Consider the following 17521-nt stretch of genomic DNA (forward strand, 5'->3'; position numbering starts at 1 on the left):
GAACAGGTAGAGAAAGTCCAAAAGGCTTTGCTTGGATTATGAGAGAGTCTGTGCCAAGATTCCCAGTTAGTGTTTCCAGAGTTCTGTGAGGTGAAGGGCTGTGTGGGTTTGGATGGATTTTGGTATAGCACTGTTCTTGCAACTGGAGGTGGGAGGTGTGTAGTTTGAAGCAATAAGCATTGCTGATTATTTCTGGGCCAAGAGTGGCTGGTAAACTCCAACATCAAAGTAAGGAATCTGGTTTGGTTGGTGCGGTTTGTCTGTGTCTTCCTGGGCGATACACATGAATGCCAGGGGTGTTTGGAGGCATAAAGAGAAGCCTTGGGATTCAAAAAGGGATGTGGAGTAATTTACAATAAGATGAAAGTAGAATGCAGCAGCCTTGAAGCAAATAATAGAACCATGGGTTGGATGAGTAGAGCCTTCCAGACATGCTGGGTGTCATTAAGGAGTTCTGTTGCTCCAGCCTCATAAAGGTGCATGGGTGTGGCCTGGGTTTGCTGACCTATGAGAGAGGCTGTACTAGGTATTCCAGACAGTCTGCTGTCCACATAGGGTTTTCAGGGGGCAGTGAGATTGGGGACTTGACTGTGTGGTTTGGGATGGACTTATTCCTGCAGGGGTGGTGGTGGTGGTTATGTATGTTCTGGAGCAGCCAGTGCTTCAGGTAGAGGGCTCAGATACTGGTTAATTCTGGATAAATGAATGTGGCTGCCTGGAGCCATTGGAAGAGAGGTCATGGGAGCCAAAAAAGGATCCAGATCAATTCACAATAAAATAAAAGTAGGATGCAAACGACGAGAAGTGTAACACGTGTTTGTTGTTTGGGTGAGACCTGACGCCTCCTTGGCTCAAATGGAGCACATACTCATCTTGCCAGTTATAGGAGGGAAGAACACTGAGACACAGAAAGTAAAGAGAGGCTGGAGATTAACAAAAGGGCAAATATCGTCACATCTGTTCTAGGTTTTCTACACAGTCCATCCTCCACGCAGATATTTCAGGGACCAATAAAGTGAGGGGCTTGAAAGGGTGGGCTGGTACAAGGGTTGTGACAGATCAACTCATGTCAGAGGAGGAGAGCAGAGCACTCCAACGTGGCCATGGCCGCCACTAATGGTGATGGTAGGGTCAGAAAGGCTCAGTCTGTGTTGCTGAACTCTACTTTCCCAAGAAAGAAAAAATTGCAACAACAACAAAAGCAAATACAAATCTTAGTGGACTTAGCTTTCAGGTTGAGTGCCTGGGTTCAAGAACCAAGAACCCTTTCATGCTGGGTTCTCTTTGGGATTTGTAGAAGGGCTTCTCCTATGGTTGCTACCTGATAGCCATTCCCATTTTCTTTAATTATATTTTCCAGTGCACTTTTAAAAACCCTCTTATATAATAATCTTTACCTGAAAGAAACAATTTCAAAAGAATATTATCCCTGTCATGGGAAACTGGATTTGTATTTTGTTTCTTTCTGACATTCTATATTACTTAAAAAATTAATTCATTGCACATTTCATAATTGCAAATAAATACTTTTAACCGACAGTAACATTTCTCAAACATTGTTTTTCATTATTTGAAGAGTCATTACAAATATTTCTTTGGGTTATTGCCATATGCAGTATGTTTGATAATAAAATAGCATATTAGCTTCCTGAATTCATGCTCAAAACTTCATTAAAAATTAAGCAGATATTTTTCCACATCATTATTTATTAGAAGTAAGTTCACTTGAACTCATAGTTAATCTAACAACAATTAGTTCTTATGATGCAGCCCTATTTGATACTTGTTTTCATGAAGAAATCACGGAAGATATGGGCACTGTAGCAAAGAGTGGTGAAGAAATCAAATGGTGCCTGGCTATCAGAAAGAATAGTGTCTCAAGTCTTAAAGGTTTGTCATAAAACAACCATATACCTTAGGTGTCAGCTAAGTCCATATAGAAGTATACCAGCCTGTGTGATCCAATGATTGTAAATAACAAAATCTATGTCCGAAGGAGGGAACAAAAATAGAACTTAAATTCTAAGCATCCAGTTTGCAGAAGGTTATGGATTACAGTGAAAGCTCAAATTCCATTTGGAAGGTCCCCCCGTGGATTAAGTCTTTAGTGAATTCCCTCTGACTATAGACCAAAGAGGTAAATAGACCTTCTATCAGACAGAGTGCATTGGAAAATAGATTTTCACAGATGTAGTCAGGTTAAAGTTTAACATCTTATCTTTTTTCCTCCCATTTGGTCCACTTAAAATATGTTCTAATTTTTAATACTTTATGCTTTCTTTTCAATTGAGATTTTCTCTGTTTTATTTTCTTATTGTTGGGGTTTTGTTTATTGTTTTTTGTGATTTTCTGCAAATGAAATCTAGAATAGGTAAATCTATAGAGATAGGGCTATGAAAGTGGAGATTTGGCAAATGACGAGCTAATAAAAATGAGTGCAAGGAAGAAAAATATATTCTAAAATGAATTGTGCTGATGTTTGCACAATTATTTTTAATATGATTTAACTATTGAATTGTATATGTGAATTATATGTCAGTAAAACTGTTTTAAAATGTTCAAAACTGTATTGTTTGGAAAAACTGAACACTGGCAACAACTTATTTGTAATTTAACTGCAAACCGGTTGAATAATACTGTTGGCATATTTTTTAAAGAAGTAAATCAATATTGCATAAATAATTTGGTATATTTTTTCCTTGTCAGTTTACATGTACCTGGTAGTGAGGACTATGCAATATTGTCATCAGTATTTTTACTTCTTGTATATAAATTTTGTTAAAAAGATAATAAAATTAAAAAATTTTGTAACTTATATATAACTGAAAATTATTTTTGCCCTAAAATATAAATCAATATTGTTAATAATTTTTCAAATAAATCGTAGCTTTAGTTTATTAAATTACATTTCTTTTTGCTTAATTTAAAAAATTGATGTTCACTATACACATACAACAGTGATGGTAGAGAAATTTTAACGGGCTTTTCTTTTTACTTACTACAATTAGACACTTAGGTGTCTATAAAATAAAGAGATAAGAGCAATTTTTAAAATCAAACATTTTAACACAATACAATGCAAAGATATGCTAATTTGATTCTTATATACTGAGGAAAATATTGTCTATAATTAAACTATATGTTTCTATAAGAGCAGAAAACATTGTATGTAGAATAAAAGCACTACAATTCATAACATAATATAGTATTGAATATGAGCCAAGTGTTTCTGGCAGCATGATGGGACAACATGCTTAGTACAAAGTGCACATGTTGTGTGTTCAGAATCAAGGCTACAGTGATGTCGCCTGACGCAACATGGGTGAACACTGCTAGAAACACCCGGGATTCATTATGTTTGATTGTGTATTCATTTTCGTCATTGCATGTTCAGAAACCTTTTACTGTTGCCATATTTTTGTAATCCCCACACTCACTTATGCATTATGTCATATAATATATGGGGCCTCAACCAATAGTTTGAGAAAATTTGGTGTAGAAGAACACAACTGATTTTTGTGTATTGATCTTATATTCTGCTACTTTGCTGAACTTTTATATTAGTTCCAGTTACTCTCTAGTATGCTCTGTGGCACATTCTATGTATAGGATTATATCTCTATAATTAGGAATAGTTTTACTTTTTCCTTTACAATTTTGATCCACTTTATTTCCTTTTCTTGCCTTTTTTACTCTGGATAGAACCTTTAGTGTGATACTTAAATAAGAGAGCTGAAAATGGGTTTCATAGCTGCTCTCAAGTTGGAATGTTCTCAGTCTTTCTACATTGAGAGTAATATTGGCTACTGAGTTTGCATACGTACCCTTAATTATGTTGAGAAATTTCCTTTATAATTCTATTTTGTTGTGTGTTTTTAACAAGAAAGGTTGTGGAATTTTTACCAAATGCCCTTTCTGCATTTATTGAGATGATCATGTGATTCTCTGCTTTATTTATGTGGTGAATTACACTAATTGATTTTCTGATCTCAAGCCACCTTTCCATGCCTAGTATACATCCCACTTGGACATGATGTATTACTCTTTTGGTACGCTGTGTATTTTATATTCTACAATTGTGTTAATAATTTTAGTATCTACATTCATGAGGGACGTTTGTTTGCAATTTTCTTTTGTGTGTGTTGGTCTTTACCTGGGATGAGTATCAGATTATATAGATTATACGGTGACCTAGGAAGTATTCCTTCTTTTTCTAAGTTCTGGAATTGTCACAGTTGAATTGGTGTCAACTATTCTCTGAATATTTGATGACACTCTCCAATGAACCGATCTGAGCTAGAATTATTTTTAAAATATATTTTTCATGGCACCTTCAATTTCTTCAGTTTTAATGGTCTATTTAGATTTTTTTTAACTATTTGTATCATTTTAGGTGTAAGTAGTACATTTCTAGGAACCCTGGTGGCATGGGGCTGCTAACTACAAGGTCTGCAATTCCAAACCATCAACCTCTCAGTGGGAGAAAGATGGGGCCTTCTACTCCTGGAAAGAGTTAGAGTCTTAGGGGCACTTCTACCCCGTCCTATAGGGTCACTGTGAGTTGGCATCAACTCCATGACCGTGAATTTGGTTTTAGTTTTAGAGTACATTTCTAGGTATGTGTCCATTTTTCTGTAGCTTTAAATTTGTTGCAGTAGAATTTTTCATAATATTTTATTATGATGCTCTTTATCCCAGTTGATTCTATTGTAATGCCAACCATTTATTTTCTTAATTTGATTATTTGTATCTTCCCCCTCCCCCAACTTTTATTAATTTAGTCAGTCGTCTGTCAATTTTCCCAGTCTTCTCAAACAACTAGTGTCCAGCCTTCCTGATTCTATTGTTTTTCTACTTCTTTTAATTTTTCCTCTGATCTTTTATTTCTTTGGGGTTTTTTTTTGGTGGTTACTTTAATTTTCTTCTGCTCTATCTTTTCTATTTGTTCAAGATGTTGGGTTAAGTTATTGATTTTGGACCATTCTTCCTTTTGGATGTATATATTTATTGTTATGAGTTTTCCTCTGAGGACTGAATTTACTATGCTCTGTAGGTTTGGGTATGTTTTGTTTTTATTCTCATTTAATTCTAATTAATTGTTAGGGTTTTTTCCAAATTCTTCTATGTGGCAATAAATTTTAAGTAATGTGTTATCTAGTTTCCAGGTATTTAATGTTTTCTATTTTTCTTACTATTACTGATGTCTAGTTTTACAATGTTATGATCACAGAAGATGAATTATGCTCTTTGTGTGGGTTTTTAAAAAAAATTATTGGGAATTACTTTGTGGCCTAAAATATTATTTATTTTTAAGATGCCCCATGTGTGTTGGGAAACAATATATATTGTGTTGCAATTAGGTGGTATGTTTTGTCTATGTTTATGAGGTCAAATTGGTTGATCATGCTATTTAGATATTTTTTATCTTTATTTATATTATGCCTAGGTATTCTGTCCATTGTTGAAAGTGGTGTGCGTAATTCTCCTACAATAATTGTATCACTATTTCTGTTTTCATTATGCTTGAATTTGTTTTATGTATTTTGGAAGTATATGTCACTTAATATATAAATGGTTATTTTTGTTCTATTCTCTTGATGAATTGACCCTTTGATCATTATATAATGCCATTTTTTTGTTTCTTATCATGGATTTTGATTCAAAGTGTTTTGTCAGAAATTATTATTGCTACTTCTCCTTTGGTTACAATTTATTTGATTTATTTTCTTCCATCTTTTATTTTAAACTTATTTCTGCCTTAGTGTCTTAGCTATATCTTTTGTAGGCAACATATTAATGGGTGGTGCTATTTTATCCATTCTGCCTCTTGACTGATACATTTGATTCATTTACATTGACAGAACAGAATATATTGCTGTCCTTTTGTTAAACATTTTGCGATGCTAATGGTTTCTTTTGTCTTTCCTCCACTCCATGCTGAGTTCTTTTTTTTGTATAGGGATTTTTTCCTTGTCATTTATTGTTGTTGTGCTAACTGGGGTTTTTTTCTTTTCCTTTTTAAAATTTTGGTAAAGTGGACATATTTATTTTCTTTGTGGTTTCCCTGAAGTTTACCTTTATCCTCTTATGATTAAAATGCTACTATGCTAGTATTTTGAAATTTTGTTGACTTTCCTCTTTATATGGAAATTCTATGTTTTGCACCATTATGTTTTGAAATTGTCCTCATTTGTAGTGTAACATGTTTCCTTGTAATATGTTTTATAGCTTTAATTTAATTTTTTGAAGTATTTTTCTTGAATGGTAGCTTGGAGATAATGTTGTGTCTTTATTGCAGGCTGTTGTTTGATATTGTTGGTTCATTTTTCAAAGGATTCTCTTAATATTTTTTGTCAGACTGACCTAGTGTATTTGAGTTTCCTTAATTTACATTTATATAAGGATTTCTAGTTTATCCCTCATTTGCAAAAGTCAATTTTATTAGCTATATGATTCTTGTTTGGTAAGTTTTCTTTGACAGGATATTGTATATGTCCTCCTTGCTTGCATGGTTCCTAATGAGAAATCAGTTCTTAGTTTTATTGGTGCTTCTTTTAAAGTATTATTTTGCAATTCATAAGCTATCAGAATTATTTTTTGTCTTTGGTTTTGAAATTTGATTATATATCCCAGTTAGTTTCTCTTGAGATCGATACAGTTAGTTGCACTTCTTAGAGAGCTATGTCCTAGACTTTCATGATACTGGGGTAGTGTTCTGCTAATATATGTTCAATTTTTTCCTCTGAACATTTTATCTTCCTCTTCTGGGACTCATGCATAAATTCTTATTTTGGGTGTTGTCCTATATAACTCTTCAACGTTCTTCATTCTTTTTACAATTGCCACAAAAATCCATTTAAAAATATTTTCTTCATTTTTTATGTATAAGAAAGAGCTTTATATGAAAGAGCAATTGTATATTGACAGACATCCCAGTCCAGATCAATTCCGTAGTCTGATATTAACCCGTAAGTCCAATACTAGTCCATAAATCACTCTTCAGACTCACATAGCCATAATGCAGGAAGATCTTGGGCTGATGGGTGAAAAGTCTTGTAGATCCACTGGTGATGAAAGCATCTCCTGGGTTCTCAAAAGTCTTATTGTGGCTCCATATGGCTTGTCAACAGGAAGGAGTGACAGAGAGAAAGAGTTGCTGGCCTGTTCTTATGGCAGAATCAAGAAAGAGAATGTTCCTAGAATCTTCATGAGAAGTTCACGCCCACAAAGGGGAATTATCAGCCTGATTGACAAGCTAGACTCCACGTATAGACCTATTTATCAAGTTGATATGAAATTGTTCTTAAATGGAACTAAGATTAAGTATGAGCCCCACTCCTGAAACTTTTTTTTGTAATCTTCCTTCAGTTCACCTTAGATACGGCCTTGTTAATTTATAGTAAATAATCTTATCAATAATTTCTCTGGAACATAAGGACTTTCAGTTTACAGTTTCACTGATTAGCTCATGGTACTAATTTTAAAAGACTATTGAAAGTGGGAGATTGAACACGTGTAGGCTAACTACATATCACAATACCTGGATTAACCAACATATGCAAGTAGAAATCTTTATAAAACTGGATGCTAATTGAACAAATAATGGGAGTTGGTGGTCAGGCAAAACAATAATATTAACTGGAATTGTCAGTCACAAGTCTACCAGAATAATATGTACTTTATATACATCATCATTTTATTGGGAGCTCCTACAGATATCATAACATTCCATATTTCAGTCATATCAGGAGTATTTTACACTTGTTACCATATTGCATTTCAAAACATTCTTCTTCTTGACCTCCTTGATATCAGCTCTCCTTTATTCCCTCCCTTCCCTACCCCCCCTATACCCTTGGAACCATTATTGTTGTTGATAGATATAATATGTATATATGATATATATAGTGCTATATATAAATATCACTATCCAATATTCACCTAAAATTTTGATGTTCACTCCCCTGGAGTGGAGTTATTCAGTCACCATTGCTATCAGATCTGCCCTCCCCTCCCTCCTTACCCCCTCTCTTCTCGTACCCTGAGGAAACTGTTACTCCCGTTATTTTTTCTGAGGGGTTATCTATGTTGGCATTCATGCATCGAACGACCTTAATTTTACTAATGAACATATTCAAATCTAATAAGGTTAATGAGCTAGAACTGAAAACACAATAGTAGTGGGAAGAAATATTAACTATCTGCATCTTTTTTGTGACATATGTATCAGCATTCATGTGTGAGAAATTCCCATCCTAAAAGTCCCCATTGCTCTTCTTGATATTCAAGATGGAGTGGTCTAGTGCCCCACCCCCAGCCCCCATTACACCTTAAGACTTTCACTGTAGCCCCCTTAACCCAGCTCAGATGAGGTGCCAAGTACCAGAGTTAGTAGTGTACAATTGGTATTCCTCAGGGTCTTAGAGGCTTTGCTCCCAAAACTGGTCTGTTGAACTCTCCTCTTGGTTTGCCCCCCATGTGGGCGGATCAGACGAACTGCTCTCCCAAAATTGTCTCTATACGGCTGTCCTCTATAGCACTGTCATCAAGAAAGGGGACATCTTGTCTTGAGCTGGGGCCAGCCCTGTAGTCAACTCTGGGAATGAGCTGTTTTGAGCATAATCATCTCCCTCAAGGACTGGCACACCAGAATGAGGTCTACTACCAGTCTCCCTTGCCTATGGAGATATAAACAACACCCTCCCCTTATGAGGATTAGTGTCCTGATCCCCCATTGCCATAATTTTTCTTATGCAGAGTGAAGTTAGCCAAGCATAAAAGTATAACTTGAGTCCACTGAAGTAGGTTCAAACAGCAGAATAAAGCATAAGGGAAAATGCTCATAACATGCAACTTTGGGGCCGAGGACCAGATACTCTATCATGAGCCAGATTAATCAAATGATGCATATGTCACACATGCAGATAGCACCTGTGCTGAAAGTCATCTTTTCCTCCCCTTTCATATGCCTTTGAGGCTCATAGAGGGATGGGGGAGAAAAATAATACATATCTTAATACAGCAAGTAGGACACTGAAGTAGTAAATATATGCTCATCCATCTACCATCGGTTCAATACTCTTGATATAGCTGTCTTCTACTTCGTACCACACCATATAACTTCAGTCTTAAGTCCTCTCTCAGGTTATAGATGTATTTGAGGTAGAAATTAGTTCAACTAGTGGGGTTTCCACATTGAATATTTCTGGTATGGCCTTTGGTGTGTGTTGTGTGCCTTGAAGATCCAGGGGTCCAATGTCCCAGGATTCTATAGCACATGGCCTGGGTCACCAGAGGGTGTACATGAATTTAGAACAATGTGGCTAATTAGGTTCATTGTACTAATTAGGCTCGTTGTGGCTAATTAGGTTCATTGTCCAAACTCCACCCCCCTTAGAGTCCCTAAAAGTATTCTAAGTCCCCCATTTTTACCCAACAGACCTGCACTTGTCTTCTCTCAGATGTGTATGCTCCCCTTTCCCCCTCCTGATTTCACATTCCCATCAGTATCCCTCATCACTCTGATAGGAATGTCTGCCAGTCCATGGGAACCTCTTAATACTTTTGCTTGGCAGCCACTAAGTGGTCATCCTCCCTTCCTCTTCTCTCAAAAAATCTGATCCCAGCTGACACGAGGACCCCTCCGCAAAAGTGACCTTCAAGATACAAACATAGAGAGGATGGTGCATGGTTCGTGGTCACTAGTCAGGCTCTTTAGCAAGCTTCCTGGCCACCCTGATTAGCAGACAATGATCTAAAAGCCTGAGTCTGCACCCATCCTGATGCTCATTCCTACAGCAGTGGATTCATATAGCACGAGTTCTTTGTGAATGACTAACTTCACTCAGCATAATTGTTTCCAGATTCCTACATGCCATGAGGTGCTTCATGGTTCCATCACTGTTTGTTTGTTTTGTGTGTGTGTGTTTTGTACTATACCCTTGTATATATATATCAAAGATTTTTATCTATTTTTCTACTGGTGGGTATTTGGCTGTTTCCAGCGTCTTGTTATTGTGAACTGTGCTGCAATGAATATGGGAGAGCAAAGATCTGTTTGTGTTCCTTTTCTTGTTTGTTTGGTTTTTTTGGGGGGGTGTATATGCCCAGCAATGATATTACTGAGTCACGTGGTGTTTCTATTTCCAGCTGTTTTAGAAATCACCATAGTGCTTTTCAGAAGTTGTACATATTTATATGCTCATCAGCAGTGTACAAGAGTTTCAGTCTCTCCCCAGCCTCTCCAGCATTTGTTGTTCTCTGTTTTTTCAAATCGGGTTATGTTTGTGGGTGGCATGTAATCTTGTTTTGATTTTCATTGACTGGTGAATGTGAGCATATCCTCATGTGCTTGTTATTGTTTCAAGTGTCATCCATCAGGTCCTTTGCCCAATTTTTAAGAGGGTTATTTGTTTTTTTCTTGCTGCAGGCTTGCAGTATTCTCCAATTACTCATTTGTCCATTTTGGCATTGCTAAATATTCTTTCCTAATCTATGGACTCTGATTTTACTCTTTTGATGAACAAAAGTGTTTTGTTTTTAATAGGTTCCATTCATATATTTTTGTCTTCCACTCTGTGTGTTTCCTTTATTATATCTGGTAACAGGCTTATGTCCTGCACTAGGTACCTCAGATTTGCCCTAATTTTCTCATTGGTGATCCTGACAGTGAGGGGGTTTACATTTAGGTCTCTGATCCACTGTAAGTTCTATTTTGTGCACAGGGTGAGGTATGGGTCTTGTTTTATTCTTTTATAGATAGATGAATATCCAGTTTTTCCAGGACCATCCATTGAAGAGGGTATCAACTTCCAATTTACATTGGCCCTTTGTCAAAAATCAGTTGTCTGTAGGAAGATGCTTTTAATTCTTTTAAACAATTATTTTATTAGTAATTAATCCATGCATCATACTATTCCATAGTTCAATCACATCGAGCACTATTGTACAATTGTTACCCAAATCAGTTTCAAAACATCTCCTTCCTTCTTGAACTCCTAGTTATCACCTCTTCCCTGAACCCACCCCTGATAATTCTTAATTCTAGTTGTTGTCTCTATAGGTTCATCAATCCTCTATTCCATATACTGGAAAACATAGAAAACATATAGCAAAGATTCAAGAAGGTTATCCACGATAACAAAATACAACAGAGGTAAAACCCAAAATGAAACAAACAACCAAACACAAAAGTATTAAAATCCAGATAATGTCCCACATGTCATCAAGTGACAAGGTTTTAACTTTCAAGTCAAATTTACCATTTTAATCTCGTATAGTCATCTCTCTAATACGCTCTATCTGATAAACAGTTTATTCCCATTCTCAATTATGGTCAAAGGGAAATAACCAGAGGTGTATTCCCTCTGTAGATTCTGCAAATGAATTTTGGGCTTCCGTGGTTATCTATAACCTTCTGCAAACCAGAATCTCATGAATTTAAGCTCTAATACTATTCCTTCCTTTGGGTTTGGATTATATAATTTATAATTATTGGACCATGGATGTTGGTGTGCTTCTTCCATGTGGACTTAGTTGACATCTCTCTTCAATGGATACTTCTTTGAGAACAAGCCTTTAAGATCCCAGGTGCTATTCTGTGTGATGTCTAAGCACCAGTTAATTTCTTCAACACATTTTGCTATACCATCCATATCTTCTGTGTTTCCTTCATGAAGGCAAGCAACTAGAAGGGCCCTGTCATAAGCACAAATTGTTCTTAGACTGGAACTAAGATTATGTGTGAGCACAAAACCCATTCCTGAATCTGGTTTTTATCTACCTCTGGCTCACCTTAGAAACATCCTTGTTAATTTATGGTACAGAATAATATTGATCATCTCCCTGGTGCATAAGAAACTTATGTTAATAGTGTTATTGATTATTCCATGTTACTAATTTTAAAAACACTATTGAAAGAGGGAGATTGACCAAGTGTAAGCTAACTACATATCACAATACCTGAATTATTCTTTTGTACAAAGTAAATACTTATGTGACTGGATGCTGTAATCTAGTTACTGTCTCTATAACTATCTATCCTGGGATTCATATATAGAAAATCATGCAGAAGCATTCAGAAAAGAAGCAAACACTCAAGTAAACAAACAAAAATTCAACAATTATTACTAGACAAAACATAAAAATCTCATTCCAAGAGAAAGCATATAATATTAAAAATTGAAACTTCAAAATGTGTCAAAAAGAAATCAAATGATATAGCTTTAACCTAATCACTTACTTCATAATTGGCTTTACAATGTCTTCTGTCTGCTAGCAATGCTATTCACATCCCTTGACTATCATAGGGGACTGTGACGGGGTTTTTTATATCTTCTTTTAATATGACCAATTAATTTTTTTAAATACACCATGTTCACCCAATAGGTAAAGAATGCTCTCTTTAGTATATATAGAAAATGTAACTTTACCTCACTTAATTAAAAAAATAGATAATTAGATATGACAGCAAAAAGATGAGCATCAAAAGGCAGACTAGGTCAATTGGACTTTATAAAAATTTAAAAACTTTGCATGTCAAAGGAATTTATGAGCAAGGTGAAAGAATACCCCACATAATGCAAAGATATTTGGAAACCATATATCTGATAAGAGCTTAATATTTTAGGTATATAAAGAACTCATAACTTAACTGGGAAAAAAGTCTCAAATGGAAAAATGTTGAAAGGATATGGATAGCTATTTCCCCAGATATTATACAATAACCAACAAGCAAGCACATATAGCTAGTAGGTAGGTCATGTCAAAAATATATTTGTCAGGATAGACAAATAATGCTCTACTCTTAAAATCTCTCAGATTCTCTGATTCTACCAAAGTAGAATTTATAGAGTTCCAGATTTTCTGATAAATCTGCTTCCCATCCATATTCTGTCTAGTCTCTTGGAATATCCTGACGATTTTCAGTGCTTAAAATTCCAGATAGGTATTTAGGTCCTAACTCGGCAGCTTTCTCAATTTGGTTTCCAAGAAATTGTGAAAATTTGACAATGCTGAAAATTCTGATACAAAATCTGTACTTTTTCATCATTGACAATGTCTGGAAATCTGTTGTTCTCAGATTTGTTTGTGAAAGCACTGATTAGCTGCAATTTGTCTCTTAACTTGTATACCTGAAAATATGAACTATCTTCCTTTATATTTTGGGTTTCAAGTGAATCTGTTCTGTGGGTCAGTTGATCCAAAGACAGTCTTTTTAAATGAAAGTCCTGTCATCCATCTGTCTCCAATTCTTAAAATGGGTTTTATTTTATAGTTCTGATGTAACTCAAAGGAAAATAGTGATCTGGTTGCTATTGCTAGTCCCCTTCAAAGGTGTTAATTTAGAGATGCATCTATGGGTACACATAGTAAAATAGAGTGTAAAGGGGTTCTGCACCATCAGACCACCCAGCCTGGGTTCTAGTGCCTCTTCCTCCTAACCTGTCCTGGACCACTAGACAGAGTGAATTAGCCTCACATGACTTACCAGCCCATGCATCATTAATGATGCTGTGGAAACAGCAATTAACCACAGTACACCCCCAAAATCAAGAAAAACAAACACAAACAACTAAAAGTCACTCAAAACCAATGGAATACTTTGAAAAAGAGGTCATTTAACTACCAGAAACAGAATTCAGAATGATGTTTAGGTCCTTTCAAGGGATATAGGTAACACTCATGAGTACAATGGAAGGAATTGGAAAAACTAAAATCCTAAATCAAAAGAAATCCCTAAAGATAACAAAATTAGTCAGCATAGTAAAAGATCTGAGGAATAGCCTGGAAGAGAAAGAAAATTGGATCACTGACCTAAAAGACAATCACTTTGACTAAAATTGATGTGATAAACAATAAAAAAAATGAGCAAATGAATCAGAAGAAACCCTGAGAATAATGTGGGACACTATCAAGAGAAGCATGCTTTGCCTCTTGAGTGCCTGGAACAAGAAGAAACAAAAAAAAATCTATAGAGAAAATAGCATGAGAAATCATGGAAGAAATTTCCCTTAAGATCACAAAGGAGAAAATAACTATTCAAGAAGCTTGGAGAACTCCAAACAGGAGAGATTCCCGAAAGAAAAGCATCGTTGTGTTAGACAGAGTTGTCTAGAGAAACAAAACCAGGACACTAATAATTTTGCATATATTTATATAGATACAAAATATATAAAGAGTTAAATAATCTATAAAGCACTACCAATGGCTCACTGCAACTCACTTCTGTGAGACAGCTAGTATGCCTGCAGTCCTTCAAGTCTTGAGGGCCTACGGGTAATCCTCCATGGGGCTATTCAAACTAACTGGACACAGGTAGCAAACAGCAAGCAGGTCACCAACAGTCAGTCAGAAGACAGATAGCGTCCGACAGTCCTCAGCTCAAGAGATGTACCTTCCAGTAGCATGGTGAAGCAGGTCTTGAAGGAACCTCAAGTTACAGCACCACAGTCCACGGGTAGGCATCCCACAGATGGTGTAGCTTGCAAATTGAGGTACAGAATGAGCAAGGTAGCCGCACACTGGTCCAATGAGCAAAGAGAGAGAGAGAGAGACGAGGCTCATCAAGCCATTTAGCTCTCCTCCCTTCAACTAATCTCACCTGTGTTCATTGGCCATGTTGGCACAACAAACCTACCTATCACAATCATGACATATCATAGTAAAACACTCCAATGTCAGAGAAAAGGAGTACATCCTGAGTACAGGCAAAGGGAAAAAAAGAATAATCACCTACAAATAAAATTTGATAAGGATGGTCTTGGATTCTCAGCAGAAACTATACAAGCATGAAGACAATGGAGGGACATATATAAAATTCTGAAAGAAAAACTGCCAACCAAGAATATTACATCCAACAAAAATTTCCCTCAAATATAGAGAAGTAAGGGCATTTCCAGACAACGGAAAATTAGAGGAATTCATAAAAACAAAACCAATATAAAAAATTAACAAGATCACTATGGACAGAGAATTCACAACATCATCAGATAAATCTGAGATAAAAGTACAAGACATCACTACCAAGGAACCAATACAATGAAAGCAGCATTCAAAACAGCACAGAATTAGAGGAGGGGTGTGGTAGTTACATAATGTAATGTCGACGTGAAGGTGTGGAGTTTAGCCTGTTTATCAGGTCACAGCCCAATGGTACCTTCTTGTGGGCATAGCCTTCTCTTAGTAGGATACTGGGAACCTCCCTCTCTCTGCCTTCCCCTTCCTGTTGACCCCATATCCTGTGAGAGCCCTAAAGATGTGTCCACCGCCATTGGATCCATAAGACTCCGTACCCACTGGCCTGTGATCTTCCTGCATCATTTCACGTGGCTTCATGAGTCTGAAGAGGGATTTATAAACTAGAATTTAACTTATAGACTAATATTGAACTTATGGACTTGATCTGGACTGAGCTGGGAAGTTTGCTTGATATAAAGTATTTTTTATACATCTTGATATAAAGCTTTTTCTTACATATACATGAGAGTCTCCGGATTTGTTTTTCTAGTCAACTAGCCTAACACAAGGGGTAAAGACATCAATAAAATGACAAAAAATAAAAACTACAAACAGAAAAACAACAGCAACAACCCTACATATATCAATAATGATATTGAATGCCACTGGATTTCATATGCCAATCAAAATGGAAAGTAGCACACTGGAAGGCTCTGAAATAGATAGTGATGGTGGCATCAGCAGTTAGGAGCAGCTTGTGGCTGGGCCCGAGTCCAATGTGTCTGTCTGGACCCAATTGATATGAATTGGACATTGCCACAGTGAAGGAGTTGGTGGGCCAGTGCTGGGCCAGTGGGAGTGTTGAGGATGAGTTTGATGCTGGGTGGTCCTGATGTGGTGGGTAGTTACTGTGCCATTGTTGCTGCTGCTGCTCCAGGCCTAGGAAGATGAGCACAAGCACACATAACAAAATAAAGAAGTTGTATTATGGATTCATATTTTGGGGCCCTATTACAATAGACAAGAGGCATATAAATACTTTTCATTTCCCCTTCCTATAGGATCAAAAATTATTAGACAATATCATAACATTATGGGAGCAGTACTTCAAAGTGTTGAATTGGATTTTAGTGATCAGGATATTAAATTCAATAGTGTAATGCCAGGTACTTACTGTGAAATTTGCTTAAAGAAAAGAAAGATGGATTTGCATACAAGATAAAAAAAATCACTACCTCTACCAGAAGTATATAGAAGACTTAACAGTATGGAATATTGTTGGTGATGCAGATGAAAATGGAAATTACTATCTTTAAACCTACAAAAATCTTGAAATATTTTTTAATGGGAACTGAATTTTTAATGTCAATCTGTCATTTAAAGGAAAGGTGAAACTGGTTCCAAATACCAAAATTTAGATGTCATATTTAATCGAATGGAAAATATCAGATATGATATTAAAGAATCTATTTGGCAAATATAGTGATCCATTTTTGAATGCGTGATTCATTGGTCTTGGATTGTCAGCTCCTTTATGATGGTGATCTTCTTGGTGAGATTAGTTTCAATGACGTTAATGAGGACTGTAAGGAAAGATAATGCCCAAAACAGTAAAGAAAAATGATGGCATAGTGATGAATATGGATTGCTGCACAGATATGCATTTAGATCCTTAAGTAACCCCCTGATACTTTCCTCTCTCGTTGGTTCTGAAGGCCAGATATTTGCCATGTTGCTCATTGTTTGTTACTGTTGCAAAAGTAAAAGATTTGTACACAATGAGAAGATCAATGCTCAGAACAGCCATATTTGTTTATGATGCTACATCTCCAGTAAATAACCAGAGAAGAAAGATGGGGCTTAGTCTCCCATAAACAGTTATAATCTCCAAAACCCACAGGGGTTTGCTTTGAGTCAGCATGGACTCCTTGGCAGTGAGTTTGTTTTTTGATATTTAGGCATTCCTAATCCCAGATATGGTATTTGGCATTGCCTTCATCAATTCTCTAGCCATTTATTACCATACTTCAAAGCCATTGCTTTTGGAACAATAGTAACTGTTTGTTGCATCTATTTTTTGTTGCTGTTATTTTTCCTCTGAAACTTGTTAAAACAAGACTTGTCCAAAAATCTGTCAAGTCAGCCCAAATTCCTTTGTCCTTTCAATAATATGCCTCATACTATCCTGGAGGGGAAAAGTGGTTCCTGGAGCCTGTAGCTCTTGTTTGCTTGGGAGGAATTGTACTTTTTAGCTCAATCTTTATTGAAATATATCTTTTCTTCACATCGTTGTGGGTATGTGTCTATTGCTTCATGATGCTGGTGCTGGTCATCTTGTGCATTGTGACCATCTGTGTAACCACTGTGTGAGCAAACTTCCTCCTAAATGCAGAGGCTTATAAGTGGCAGTGGACACACTTTCTCTCTGCTGCATCAAATGCAATCTATGTTGACATGTATTCCTTTTACTATTATTTTTTCAAAACAACGATGTATGGTTTTATCAAACATCATTTCACTTTGGCTATATGGGGTATTTAGCACAGCCTTTGAGAATTGATTG

The 17521-nt window shown here is 36.1% G+C and overlaps 1 protein-coding gene and 1 pseudogene across 1 annotated transcript in view; both read left to right on the plus strand.

Annotated features, from left to right (window-relative positions):
- Nucleotides 1-17521, plus strand: part of ZC3H12B (zinc finger CCCH-type containing 12B) — a 251708-nt gene that overhangs the window by 66916 nt on the left and 167271 nt on the right. The gene's annotated exons all lie outside the window — the stretch shown is intronic.
- On the plus strand, nucleotides 15851-17518 carry LOC142433422 (transmembrane 9 superfamily member 3 pseudogene; annotated as a pseudogene).

Source organism: Tenrec ecaudatus, chromosome X, assembly GCF_050624435.1.
Source record: "Tenrec ecaudatus isolate mTenEca1 chromosome X, mTenEca1.hap1, whole genome shotgun sequence".
In the NCBI taxonomy this organism is placed as follows: Eukaryota; Metazoa; Chordata; class Mammalia; order Afrosoricida; family Tenrecidae; genus Tenrec; species Tenrec ecaudatus.